We start from the raw sequence: 12782 nt of genomic DNA on the forward strand, positions 1-12782 counted from the left end.
GTGGATGCCACAGCAACAAAAGAACTGTGTACAACAGACTGAGAGTTTGCCGAGTGTCTTGGTTTACAGAAAGCACAACTAACTCAGCAGCAAGTGACATACTTGGAATAGGAGATTACAGCTGGACTTTGAACCTTAAGGACTGCCAGGAAAGAAGCCATCTACTAAACCCCTGAGCTGCAAACTGCCATGGAAGTCCATACTTTCCCAGTAATGACAGGAGGGTGCCAACCACGGATACACAGCTACGGACTGATGGTAAACTTCAAACAGCATCGAGTGAGTAAGGGATAGCCAGGGTGCACTGGTGCTCAATATTCAGGAAGCCCGTGAATCTACACAGGGCCAAAGGACACTCATTTTATTACCTCATACAGTGTTTACTGTATTGGAGGCAAAAGGGGGACATTGGTTCTCACCAAAAAAGGTTATCGAAACACCAAGCCATCCTGGTAGAGCAGGGCGATGTAGAAATAATTGTAACTAATACTGTCAACCCAGTATCTTTCCTTAGCAGAACTCCCGGATTGCACGACTGCTTTGAAACAACTGAAGCTGCACATTCCAGCTGCTCGGTCGGACCTGAAGGATGAACCCTCTGAGGATGCAGAATACACCTGGTTAACCAACAGCTGCAGTTTGATGAGACAAGGAGACTGTAAGGCAGGACATGCAGTAACTGCTACTGACCAGGTCATAGAAGCACAACCACCAGCTGTGGGGACTTCCCCTCAGAAGGCTGAAATAACTGCCTTGACCAGAGCCTTAATTCTATGGACAGATGCTAAATATGTGTTTGGGGTGCCACACGCTCATAGTACCATCTGAAAGGAGCAAGGATTGCGCACACACAAGGAAAACAGCGTGATGTAAATCTACCAATGGCTACTAGAGGTGGTAAAGGACATCAGAAATGTAACACTGCACAGGAGACAGAAAATAAGGTGATAGATCAGATGGCAGAACAGGCAGTTGAAGAAGGCTTCAATTCCAGATGGTACACTTAAAATCTCTGAACCCAAGTAAAAACCTGTAAGATATTCTAAGGAGAACAGGAGTCTAATTAACAATTTAGAAGGGAAGAGAGCAAGCTGACAGATGGGTGCAAACCCAGATGGACACAATGTTATGCCCTTTTGTGTTTTATGGGAATTGGTTAGAAGGGAAGATCAATATTGGGCAAACCAACACTACAAAGTACAATCCCAGGACCAGGAACAGGGCACAAGTGGGCCTCACGGGAAGGGGCCTTCCAGGGCAACCATGGCAAATTGATTTCACAGAACTCCCAAGAAAAGGGGGGTATCGCTGTAGGAAAATTTCTGTCACCTTAGAAACAGTTCAGGATGCTGCTGCAGATGCCTGATGGACAATCCAAGAGGAGGCATCCTGTTTATCCAAAGTTGAATTGCAACATGGGGTAGGCAGGGATAACACTGACTGGGGAACAGTTTTCTCTGGACTATGGGATAAACTTGCTAGTTGCCACATTTGGGATGACTGAAACAGCTTTTCTTAGCCTGCATCACCTTGCTACTCTTTGTGTGTTTTGCTTGTGTTGTTATAAGATGCTCTTTGTGTCTGTGCCAGGATACCAGAAGGGAATATATGAGGTATAGGAGAGGCATGAGCTAAGGTAAAAGGTAGAGAGCGGGGCTTATTTCAGGACACGTCAAGATAGAATAAAATAATCTAGCAGGTGGAAGCCCTGCTAGATTAAAGAAAGGGGGGAACTGAATAGTGAAAAAGGACTCCATAGTAGCTGAAAGGGGAACACTTTGCTACAGAAAAGGGAAAGGGGGCCTCACTAAGGCAAAGGGTAGTTACAGATAGATAGTTCATGTTAAGGGAGGACAGAGAAAGGGGGAATTACAGACACTTACTCAAAACAAAACCAGAAAAGAGGGCAGCAAAGATAAGAAGGAACTGTCCGGAGACCTCTGACAAGAAGAAGGATTAGATACCCCCGGGCAAGATGATGCTGACATGGGAGAACGATAACGGCAGATAACACCAAGAAGGAAACAGAAGAAGAATTTCACCCCAAAACAAAGACAAGGGTCAGAGGGAATGGGGTCAGAGGGAATGGGGCCATAGGGAATGTAATGAATATGTAATCAAACTGGGGAGGAGACTATTGATCATGTATTAGCTTGACCTATATCTGTAACACACTTTTCTCCTTACGGTGTGCAAGTTTGGAGGAGCTATCCCCCTTGCACCCGGCGCTGCGCAACGCTGGAATAAACATACCTGCTTTATAACCAGTCTCTGGATTATAGAGTTTGATTCTGCAAGTCAGTACCACAATGTCCTTGTGCAGCTCCAGCACTCTGCCCACCCCTGTGCACGCACATACATGTGCATGCTCATCCTTGCACACATACCCACTGACCTGCACACACCTGAGCAACCCCACTGCTTTGGACACTCACGAAAACAAATGTGTGCAACACCATCCATGCACAAATCCACACACACTCACACACACACACACAACTCATGGAACCCCACTGCTTTGCACAATCCTGTGCACACTCACGTGTCATGCACTGATTTCCCAGCCAGTCCTCGTGAGGTCTCTTACCAAGGACGGGAGTGCAGGGGAGCAGCCAGAAGCTGTTTGCATTCCCTGCTGTCTGCTGGGCAGGTTTGTTGGCGATGCTCGGGTTGCTTTGCTTTCCCTTGGGAGGTGGGAAGGAGCTTTGGGTTGGAGGCACATCCCGTGCCAGAGCATCCCGATGGCACGCGTGGGATCAGCAGGTCTGTCAGAGAAGTGGGTGAGGTTGCACGCCAAGCTGCAGCAGAGGAAGGGGAGGAGGTCCCAGCACAGCTCTGCACCACGCTCTGCCACGCTGGGCAGCTTGTTCCTGGCTCAGCAGTGCCATCAGACAAGAAGCAGGGAAGGAAATCAAGGATGGGGATACCATCAAACAGAGTCCATGCAAGCCTGTGCAAGACAAACAGACCCAGAGCATGTGTTTTTTTCTGCTTTTGTAGCATTTGTGTGCTGTAGCTGAGCAAAAGGTTCTGCTGCTTGATTCTTCTTCTGCAACAGCCACCTACCGGTAAATGGCTGCGGGGATGGAGGATGTGACAGAAAGCATTTGTCTGCACGACAGTGTAGTTACACTTGGTCTAGAGAGTGAGAGAGGCAGGCAGCACTGCCTGATGTTGGTCAGGGTGAGCTCCTTCTTCCGCAGCGTGATGATGGCAGGGACAGCTCGTAGGTGGGAGCTGGGAATGGACACGGCAGGAGGACAGAGGTGTGAGGGAGCAGCCAAGGCAGCGAAGAGCATCAAAAGGCCCTGAAAAGCATCACAAAGCCACAGCCAGGAAGCCTGGGGTTTTCATGAGCAGCATCCAGGATGCTAGAGACTGTTTGCTCCCCTAAAAAATGGTAACAGAGCTCTCGCTGCAGGCATCACAAAACCAGGCAAAATGGGAACACACCCAGAGCTCTGCTGCACGCACCCCACAGTCACAGCATTGCAAGCTGAGCTGCCTTGCTGTTTCTTGCATTCATCATGGTCCCTGTGAATGAAGACTTGGAACACAGTCAAGGCGTTGATTGAGCACCAGAGTGCCTTTATTCAGTTGAAGAAAGGAGGACGGGAGAGGTACGGGGAAAGATGGGATTCATCCTCTGTTGTTGAGGAGAGAGTGGCTCAGAGCTCGTGTTGCTGCCTGGTGCCTGGGACTGCAGGCCTGACTCCAGGTTCCCATCCAAGGGCTCGGCTTCTCCTCGGTGACATTGACTTGGTCCTGCTTGGAGGTGCTGCTGTTGGGGCACTCGGGCTGTGTTTGGGCTGGGCTGCACTGCAAAGGCACCGCACAGGTCGCCCATAGAGAATTTCATATGGGCTTCATCCTTCCTTGGTTGGGGTTTAGTGGTTTAGTTGGAATTCTCACAAGTTCCAGAGGCAGTGCTTGCAACCATGGAATCCCAGCCTCTTGGCCAACTTTTAGTATTTGCAGCTTAGATAAATGGCTCCTCTTTTCCACTTGGCCACTTGACTGTGGCGTGTAAGGTGTATGCAACTGCCAATTGATTCCCAATAAAGTACTGACTTGTTGAACCACTTTAGCAATAAAATGGTGGCCTCAATCTGAAGAGATTGATCCTGGCACCCAGAACCTTGGAATTATTTCTTGTCACAAAACTTTTGTTACTTCCCTGGCCTGGTTAGTCCGGCACGGGTATGCCTCAGGCCATCCTGAAAAGGTATCTGCTAAAACTAACATGTATCTGTACCCCCCTTTTCTTGGGAGCTCTGAGAAATCTACCTGCCATTATTGTCCTGGATAATTTCTCTCCCTGTTTGCCCTAACTGAACTTTGTGGCCTGTGTTAGGATTATTTGGTAAACAAACTTCACATTGCTGGGTCACTTGCCTAATGGCAGTATACCCATTTCGGGTGACCACTCGTTGAACAAGATATTTATATAATGCTTCTGCTCCCCAGTGAGTGTTCCTGTGTTCAGTCACCACAGCCCATCATATGGCTGCTGGAATCATTCTTTTCCCTTGTGCTGGAAAGCTCCATCCTTCCTCTTTTACCTGCCCTTCCTGATAATTATTTATCGAGTTCCAATACTCTTTTGAGTGCTTTGGCTCACCATCCACCTGCATGTTACCATCTGGAATCAAGGAAGCCTCCACCACCTCACCCTCTGCCGCTCGCTTTGCTTTCTGTCAGCCAGCGCATTTCCCATTCCTTCAGCACTGTCTCCCCTTTGCTGGCATCAACAGTGCATTTTAGCAACCTTCTCCAGCTGTTGGACTGCCTCCAGGAGTCTGGCTATTTCTTCAGCGTGTTTAAGACCTTTCCCTTGGCTTGACAACAGTCCTCTTTCTTTCCATATTGCTGATATGGGTGCATGAACAGCACTAAGGCATATTTTGAATCAGTCCATATCTTTATCTTCCCATGTCGAACAAAGCTGCTCCCGTCTGTGTATCAGGTGTCTTCCGCATCCTCCAGTGGTTCTTCTTTCAAGTCTCTGCGACTGGAATAGACTGCTTCCATAGTCTCTAAACAGTCGTGAGACACAGGTTCTCCTGTAATTGCACTAAGAAAAGCAGCTGGATTTACAATATTTGTTACTGTTATTTCTCCATCATCTTGCTCCACTAGAATGGCCTGATACTTCAAAAATCTCTGAGGGGAAAGCCAATGTCCCCCTTTTACCTCCAGCACTGTAGAGACCGTGTGGGATACCAGTGCAGTTCTCTTCTGCCCCATTGTCCTAATGCTGGGGCCTTCATTAACTCCTCTTTCAACTGCTTTCAACCGGGCCACAGTCCAGGCTGGTGACTGTGGTTTCTTGCAGGCTCACGTCAGCCCCTTCAGCAGAACTAGGAGAAAGGACTGGCTGAACAATGATGACCTCTTTCTCTCTGTCTCTGCTGTCACTCAGAAGGCTTTCATTTGAATTGCAGCCTGACTCCAAGTCCCCCTCCAAGACGCTCGGCTTCTCCTCAGTGACACTGACTTGGTCCTGCTTGGAGGTGCTGCTGTCGGGGCACTCGGGCTGTGTTTGGGCTGGGCTGCACTGCAAAGGCACCGGGCCACAGTCCAGGCTGGTGACTGTGCTTTCTGGCAGGCAGAATTGATCACCTGAGGAATTCAGCTTTATTTGCCTTCATCTGTGTTTCCTCTTGCTGGATCTCATGCACTCTGCTGGCTTCAGTCTGTGTTTCTACTCCAAGAAGAAAATAAATGGGTCTTCACAAACCAGAAAACTGGAAAAGCACCCTCAAGTCTGCTGTTTGAGCCTTCTTCATTTCAAGAGCACATGCTTTTATCTCCTCAGCACTCAAACACTTATTGTTTACATGGAACCTTCTCTCTCCGAGGCTGTAGCCACTGTCTCTTGTCCTGGCAATGGCACCACTGAGCAGATCACCTCCATTCTCTGCATCCTCCATTCAGTATATTTGCACATGGATAAGATCTCCCCTGAATCTTCTCCAGGATTAACAGTCCTAGCTCTCTCAGCCTTTCCTTATAGGAGAGATGTTGCAGTCCCTTTATCATCTTCTGAGCCCTCTGTTGGATTACGTTAGGTATGATTCTTGTAACAGAGAACTCAGATCAGGACACGATGATCGATGTGTGGTCTCAACAACGCTGAACTGAGGGGAAGGAACATCTCTCTCAATCTGCTGGCAGTACCTTGCTTATTTGCAGCCCAAGGATATCATTAAGTTATTTTTGGTGTATTTTTTCTTTTTCTTTTTTAAATTCTTTTTTCTTTTTTTCTTCTTTTTTTTTTTTTTTCATCAAGTTCACATTTCTGTTTCACATTCACTCTGTATCATTCGCTATGTAGCTCCAGGGAAAGATGGGACTCATCCTCTATTGTTGAGGAGAGGGTGGCTCACAGCTCGTGCTGTTGCTTGGAGGCAGGGACTGGTGGTCTGATTCTACATCTGCCTCCAAGATGCTCGGCTTCTCCTCACTGATGCTGACCTGAGCCTGCATGGTGGTGCTGCTGTCGGGGCACTAGGGCTGTGCTTGGGCTGGGCTGTCCTGGGACCCCTGCACTGGGTCCCAGTCCAGGCTGGTGCCGGTGGTGTCTGGCAGGCTCAGGTCAGCAGCTTCTGGAGGGATGGGATGAATCAGGGCTTGCACTTGGATGACATTCTTCTCTGCATTGATGCAGCCATATGGAAGGCTGTCGACTGAAATGCAGCATCCTGTGCTTCCTAGCAGCTCTGTGTTGATGGAAGCACAGGATGCGCTGTCGTCCCATGCCCGGCGTCTTCGGGGAACACAAGGGCTCGGGTCACCTAGGAAGGAGTAGATGCACAGCGGTTAGTGTCAAACGTTCACAAGATGAATCATGCTTTAAAGAGGTCCTTGGCATTTGGCTATGTAGTGGTGGTGGGCAGAAGCAAATAGGCTTCTAGCAACAGTGTCATTGTCTCGACAGTGATCCTCGTGCAGGTGCAGCTCTTGTGTTGACAAGAGACTCATTTGGGAAAGACAGGGGTGAACCAAAGATGTCAGGCACGGGCTCGAACGCCAGAAGGAGGTACAAGCCCACTGAAAGCATGAATCCTACCTGTGCTGCTGACAAGCAGTGTTTTGAAAGCTGCATTTGCACCCTTACCTGCCAGGACCAACACTTCTGCTTCTGAGGGCTCCCTGGCACTGCTCTGCAGTTGGCGTTCGGCTGCAGGGGATGGTTTGCCCAGGCAGAAGCAGGAACGCCAACTGCCAGCTGGTGCCTGCTTCCTCTTCATGGGCACACTTGGTCTGGAGAGAGAAAACAGAGCATGCTGCCAGTCGTGGTGCAGGGTGAGGGAAGAGCTGCTCCGAGCCCTTGACGACAGTTGCCCGTTCCTGGCAAACCCACCCGACCAATGATGATAGGGGCTGGAAAGGGAAGTCCTCTTTACCTTTCAGATGGAGAATCAATGACCGCGTGGAAGTTCCTCATTACAGCTGTGGGGCCTTCCTCCACCTCGACATCGCTGCTCTGTGTCGCCGTGGGAGGGCTGCTCTGGCCTCTCCTCTCTGCCTGTGCCTCCTGCACGGTGAGCAGCTTTGTGGATGGAGGAGACTCCCACACAGACTTGGGCCCGGCAAGAGAACTGTGCCCTGCAAGGGGAAACCACAGGTAAGAGGGAGGATCAGAAAGCAGCAGCACAGCCATCCCAGTTCTGCATTTCTCTCAGACTTTCTTATCAGAGACACTGCAAGAAGAGGAGCTCAAAGTAACCGTGTGCTCAGAAGTATGCTCGTGGCAAAGGACACAGCCACAATTAAGAGCAGCTCACTGTATCGAAACAGGCAAACAAAAACCCTAGAAAAACTAGGGGCAGGGACCTCAGAAAGCTTTGCTGCCACACTTCAATCAAGCTTCGCCTGCTTGCAAAAAATCTTAACAGCTGTGACGGTTTTCTCCATGTAAGTTATGGGTTTGGAAACTCTCAGGATCCAGGAACGGGGCACCATATTCCAATCTAAGCCCAGAAGCCTGCTGTCTCCTTGACAGCAAAAGCATTTTCAAAGGTCTTGGAGAAGGCCTGGATTGGATCAAGGTGTCAGATCAAGATCAAGCTAATGGAGAAAGACGCTCACCTGCTCCCTCTCCCACGGCTGGTGTGGATGTGGAGGGGAAGAGGACGTCTGTGTGGCTGATGAGGAACTCCACCACAGCCGACTGCGTCTGCAGCTCCTTGCAGGCAGCTTCTCCATAGGCGCAGGCAGACTGGCTCTGCTGGGATCTGAAGGAAAGGCAGATCTTACAAGTCATTTCCCCAAGATCGTTTCCCCAAGTCTGAAATTTGCAGCAAAAACTGACAAGTTGGGCTCAGGAGACTTCCGCAGTGGGCAATCAGCGATGCCACTGACAAAATTCTCCTGGATAAGCAGGGACACAGCAGTCCCAGCTAAACAAGTGACTAGAAACTGTCATCTGGAAATTGTGCCCCTGGAGGTTGGGAGAGAGCAGAAGTAAGCATCGTGTTGAAACGGAAAAAGAAGTTTACCTTAAGAGGTTTGGAGCCCACACTATGGCCAAGTTCTGAGCACCCATGTTGGTGACAGAGCAGTTCCCGGCCAGAGACGCCAAGTGTCTCATTAAGTACTGCAGAGTCCTGGAAAACAAGAGGGGCAGATGTTCAGCACCAAAAAGCAAGCCGTGCTGCAGTGCACAAAACAAACCTCACTTCATGCTGGTTGTTGTCATTGCTACTGTCCCCGAATAGGAAGTAGGTATAACTAAGTGCCACCACGCTGCAGCACCAAGCCCCAGCACAGCACAGCCGCAGCCATTGGCTGCACCAACCGTGCCCCCATGCCAAGGAACTGACCCAGTCAACCAACCCGACGCAGCCTTCAGCCACTTCAGCGTGCACAGGCATGATGCTGCCAGCGTGAGGCAACACCTGGAATCGCATCATGGCCCTCTGAAAGGCAGCAGGGCTGAGCTCAGCAGACCGAGCGCAGCACTGACCTGTAGTGAGGAGCGGGCAGCTGCTGGATGGTGTCCTGCATTCTGAGCAGCCGCTCCTCCTCCGTGGCAGCACAAACAGCGTCCTGGAAAAAGGCAGGAAGGGATTCAGACACCAGGCGGGAATAGCAAAGGGAAGGGAATTCTCGCAAGCGTCGTATATAGTTTAAGTAAGCACTTCCTGGCACCACCAGAAGTGGCATCAGCCAGAGGCAGGAGGTGGCAAAGACATGCCTCATGGGGCTAACAGAAATAAGACCTCGGAGCTGGGGCACTGCTGCAACCATCAGCCAGGACGCCCAGGGAAGAGGTACGTGTCATTTCCAAGACATTGCCCTGAGCTTACCGAGAACTTGCCATACAGCTGCTCGGTCAGCAGAGGGTTTGGGAGCTCCCTGAAGTACATCTTGCACAGGGAGCTCACGCTGTGAATGTCTCGGACGCTGAGCTCGGGAACCTGCTCCGACTCGAATTCATGGCTGCAGAAAAGGACACAGGATTGGGCAGAGGGCTATGAGAAAGAGGAAACCAAGTCCAAAGCCACAACAAATACAGTCAAGAAAAGGAAGGGGTTCCTCTGAACGCCCGCAGCATGGCATGTGCCCCTGCTGACAGCTGTGTCAGTCGCAGCACTCTTACCGTAGTTGCTGGATCTTGGACGTAACGCCGGACAGGCGGTAGATCCCCTGCACCACGCCATGCTGCTCGATGAACTTGGCGCAGCTCTGCAGGACCTGGGGGACTACAGAACAAGAGACAGCGGTTAGCTCAGCTTCTGACTCAAGTCCTGCTTCAGCCCGTGCTCTTCTCACATCCCACCCAGTAAGCCCAGCCGGGCCACCGCTTGCTTCCTCCTTAAAGGAGAAAGCTGGCAGAGACAGCTGTGAGGAAACTGCACAGAGACGTGTTCTTGGCTTTCCAGAAATGCCACCACCTAGCAACAGCCTGGAGAAAGTAATTCTGGCAAAGCCACAGACACTGCAAGTCCCATCACAGCTCCCTCGGGAATGGAGGAATCCAATCTCAAGTCCAGAAGAGCTAGGAAAAGGCTGCAGGATGCTCTCTTTGGCCAGAAGGCTTCCTGCGTTTTCAGGCTTACGCAATTGCTGGGTATGATCTCCCTTTCATCTTTAGATGCCCAGCGGAGGGAGATCTCAGCAATGGGCTGTTCCTTACCATCACGGCCAGAGCGGAGAAGGTGCTCCCCCAGGTCACACCCAAACACCCCTTCCTTCGCCGGCTCCGGCTGCTCCGATCTCCTGGGGCGAGCCTTCACCACCGAGCGAAGGAAGGTGCTGAGCTTGCCCCGTTTCCTCGGCACTGCAAAGAAACAAAACAAAGAAACCAGTTCATTTCAGGCTTGGCTCGGTTGGACGAGGCCGAGCGTAACGCCTTCGACCGAGCACGGAACAACGGGAAGAACATTCCCAACCAGGACACGCAAGAACCGATTTTCCCCGTCCCTGCAAGTGCCCAAGGCCAGGTCAGAAGGGGCCCCGGACAGCCTGCTCTCGACTCCTGCTAAATGCGCAGGCTGGGCACCCAGACTGAGGCAGGGGCCTTGGAGCCTGAGGATGATCCTTTAGACCCCTTCCAATCCCAAGCCATTCCAGGAGGATTCTGTGACTTCCTCAAGCACAAAATAGACACAGTGGGATTGGGCCAGATCTCTGCGTGTTCCCATGGACCTTAATGCAGTCCTCTTGCTAAGCTTGCTCAACTCGGGCATTAACGAACCCCCTGAAAGCCACGCTCTGACCCCATTTTACTAACCCGCATTGTCAAATGTAACATGTGTACCTGGCTTTGGCAATGAATCGACGACGGACTCGGGAACTTTTCCGCTGATGAGTTCCACGCACTCACCAGGGAAAAACCCAACCTGTAACAAGAACAAAAAGACAGATGGGCATTAGCCCGAGTCCACAGCCAAAGGGAAAGTCCTCTGTCACTGACACAGGGCAACTGTTTGCGTCCGGAAGCCATCCTGTGCAGGCAGAGCAGCTCCAAGCTGAGATTCCTGACTCTACTGAAGTTGGGCTCTCTAGTCGGAAGCGTGTGCCTACCTGAAAGCCACGCTTGCCTCTCCACAGGGGCTCAGCTCCTTTGGTGGCATAGCAATAATGCTCACCAAGTCTCCTACCTGCAAGAGATTGAAACGTCAATTCCTGTGGCAGGAAAGCACAGCTCAAACGACTGCCTGCTTCTGCGCCGCAGAATAGCCTCAAGCTTGACAGCCATTGCACCAATGCAGCCCCCAAGGCAAGGAACGCCTGGAACTGCTTACCTCCAGGGAGAGCTCATCCGGCCCCTGGGCGACGTAACGCTTGATAACATGGGCTGCCGCAATCGCTGGAACGTTAAGAGATGACTCCGCACGCACCAGCTGCGGCTTCCACATGTCATCAGCCTGCAAAACAGAGCACAGGCCGTGGTCAGGAGCTGAGGACAAACTCTTCCCTGCAGGAGAGCACATCTGCGGCTCCCTCTGCTGGCTCAACACAGGGAACAAAGACAAGCCAGAGCTTCATACTCTACCTCCGTCGCTGCCACCTCAGGCTCACAGCTGATCTTGCTGCACTCAAGGCCCATCACACCAGGTGTGACAAGCTGGAACAGAGCAGAAACACACTTCTGTTGTCTCTATTCACACAGCACAGTATGCAGAGACTTCTTCAGAACTACCCTTGCATACCCTGCGGCATAGGCAAGTGTTCGAGAAACTACCCCTTGCTGCAGTCTGTTCCAATGTGACAGCCTCTTAGGCAGCATTGTACCAAGTTGCTATCCCTCTGCCAGCAGATGGGGACTCTGGCACAGAGCAGCAGATGCGTTCGCCCAGAGCGCTCTGACAGTGCGACAGAAGGGCATTAGACAGCACCCTTCTGAGGGCTGAGCTGGAGGGCAGTGAAGAAACCCACGGCATGCAAAACAATGTGGTAGGACAAACATGGCACATACCTGGCAACAAGATCACCTCAGGCTACCTGCAGCAGTTCCTGGTCACTCTGCTCAGATCTTATGAGAGCAAAAGCTGCACCAAGGCAGTGGGCGGAGGGTGGGCAGAGGAGAGAGAAAGAGCAGGTCAGTGAGCAGGGCTAAGACAGCCATGGCATAACGCACACAGCACAACTGTCCCATCCGCTTGCTGCAAGACATGCTGAGTCTCAGGCTACGGGATGCCTGTCCGCCCAGCAACTTGACGATGCTTCCACAATTGAGCACAGAAGACGACGGAAGAAGCATGGGACGGGTGCCACCTTTACGGACACCCCCTTTGGAACGTGTCTACCAGGGCAAAATGACGTCTGATGCTCAAGAGTAAGAAATACGGTGCTGGGAGCTCCGACAGCCAGCACTTCTCAACACCTCACTGCCCACCCGTCCATCCTACGCTGGCTCAGCTTACCTACAGGATGCTGCGCACGATGGTACTCAAACAAAGGCACTAAACGCACAAGAACAACAAGAAAACCAACCACTCCGAACTCCTACTCGCCCACAAAGGAACACAGAACGCACCGCTCCTCCCCTCATGCCAGCCGCTTATGACATCACCAACGGCCACCAGCCTGCTCCACCATGACCCCCCACAAGGGGGGGAGGCATGACCACGTGGTCACATGTGATTCCAACACGGCACCACAACATTGCAGAACTCACTGTGGGGTTGGAATTACGTCCTGGTGTGGCAGCGCAATGGGAGGTGTTTGGGCACAGCTGAAGAGCTGGCTGACTCCTGACGTTTCCAAAGGAGGGTGCCAGATTCACTCTCAGCATTCTTTTGCAGGGCTCTTTGGGATGCTTCAAACCC

Source organism: Excalfactoria chinensis, chromosome 1 (genome assembly GCF_039878825.1).
Source record: "Excalfactoria chinensis isolate bCotChi1 chromosome 1, bCotChi1.hap2, whole genome shotgun sequence".
In the NCBI taxonomy this organism is placed as follows: Eukaryota; Metazoa; Chordata; class Aves; order Galliformes; family Phasianidae; genus Excalfactoria; species Excalfactoria chinensis.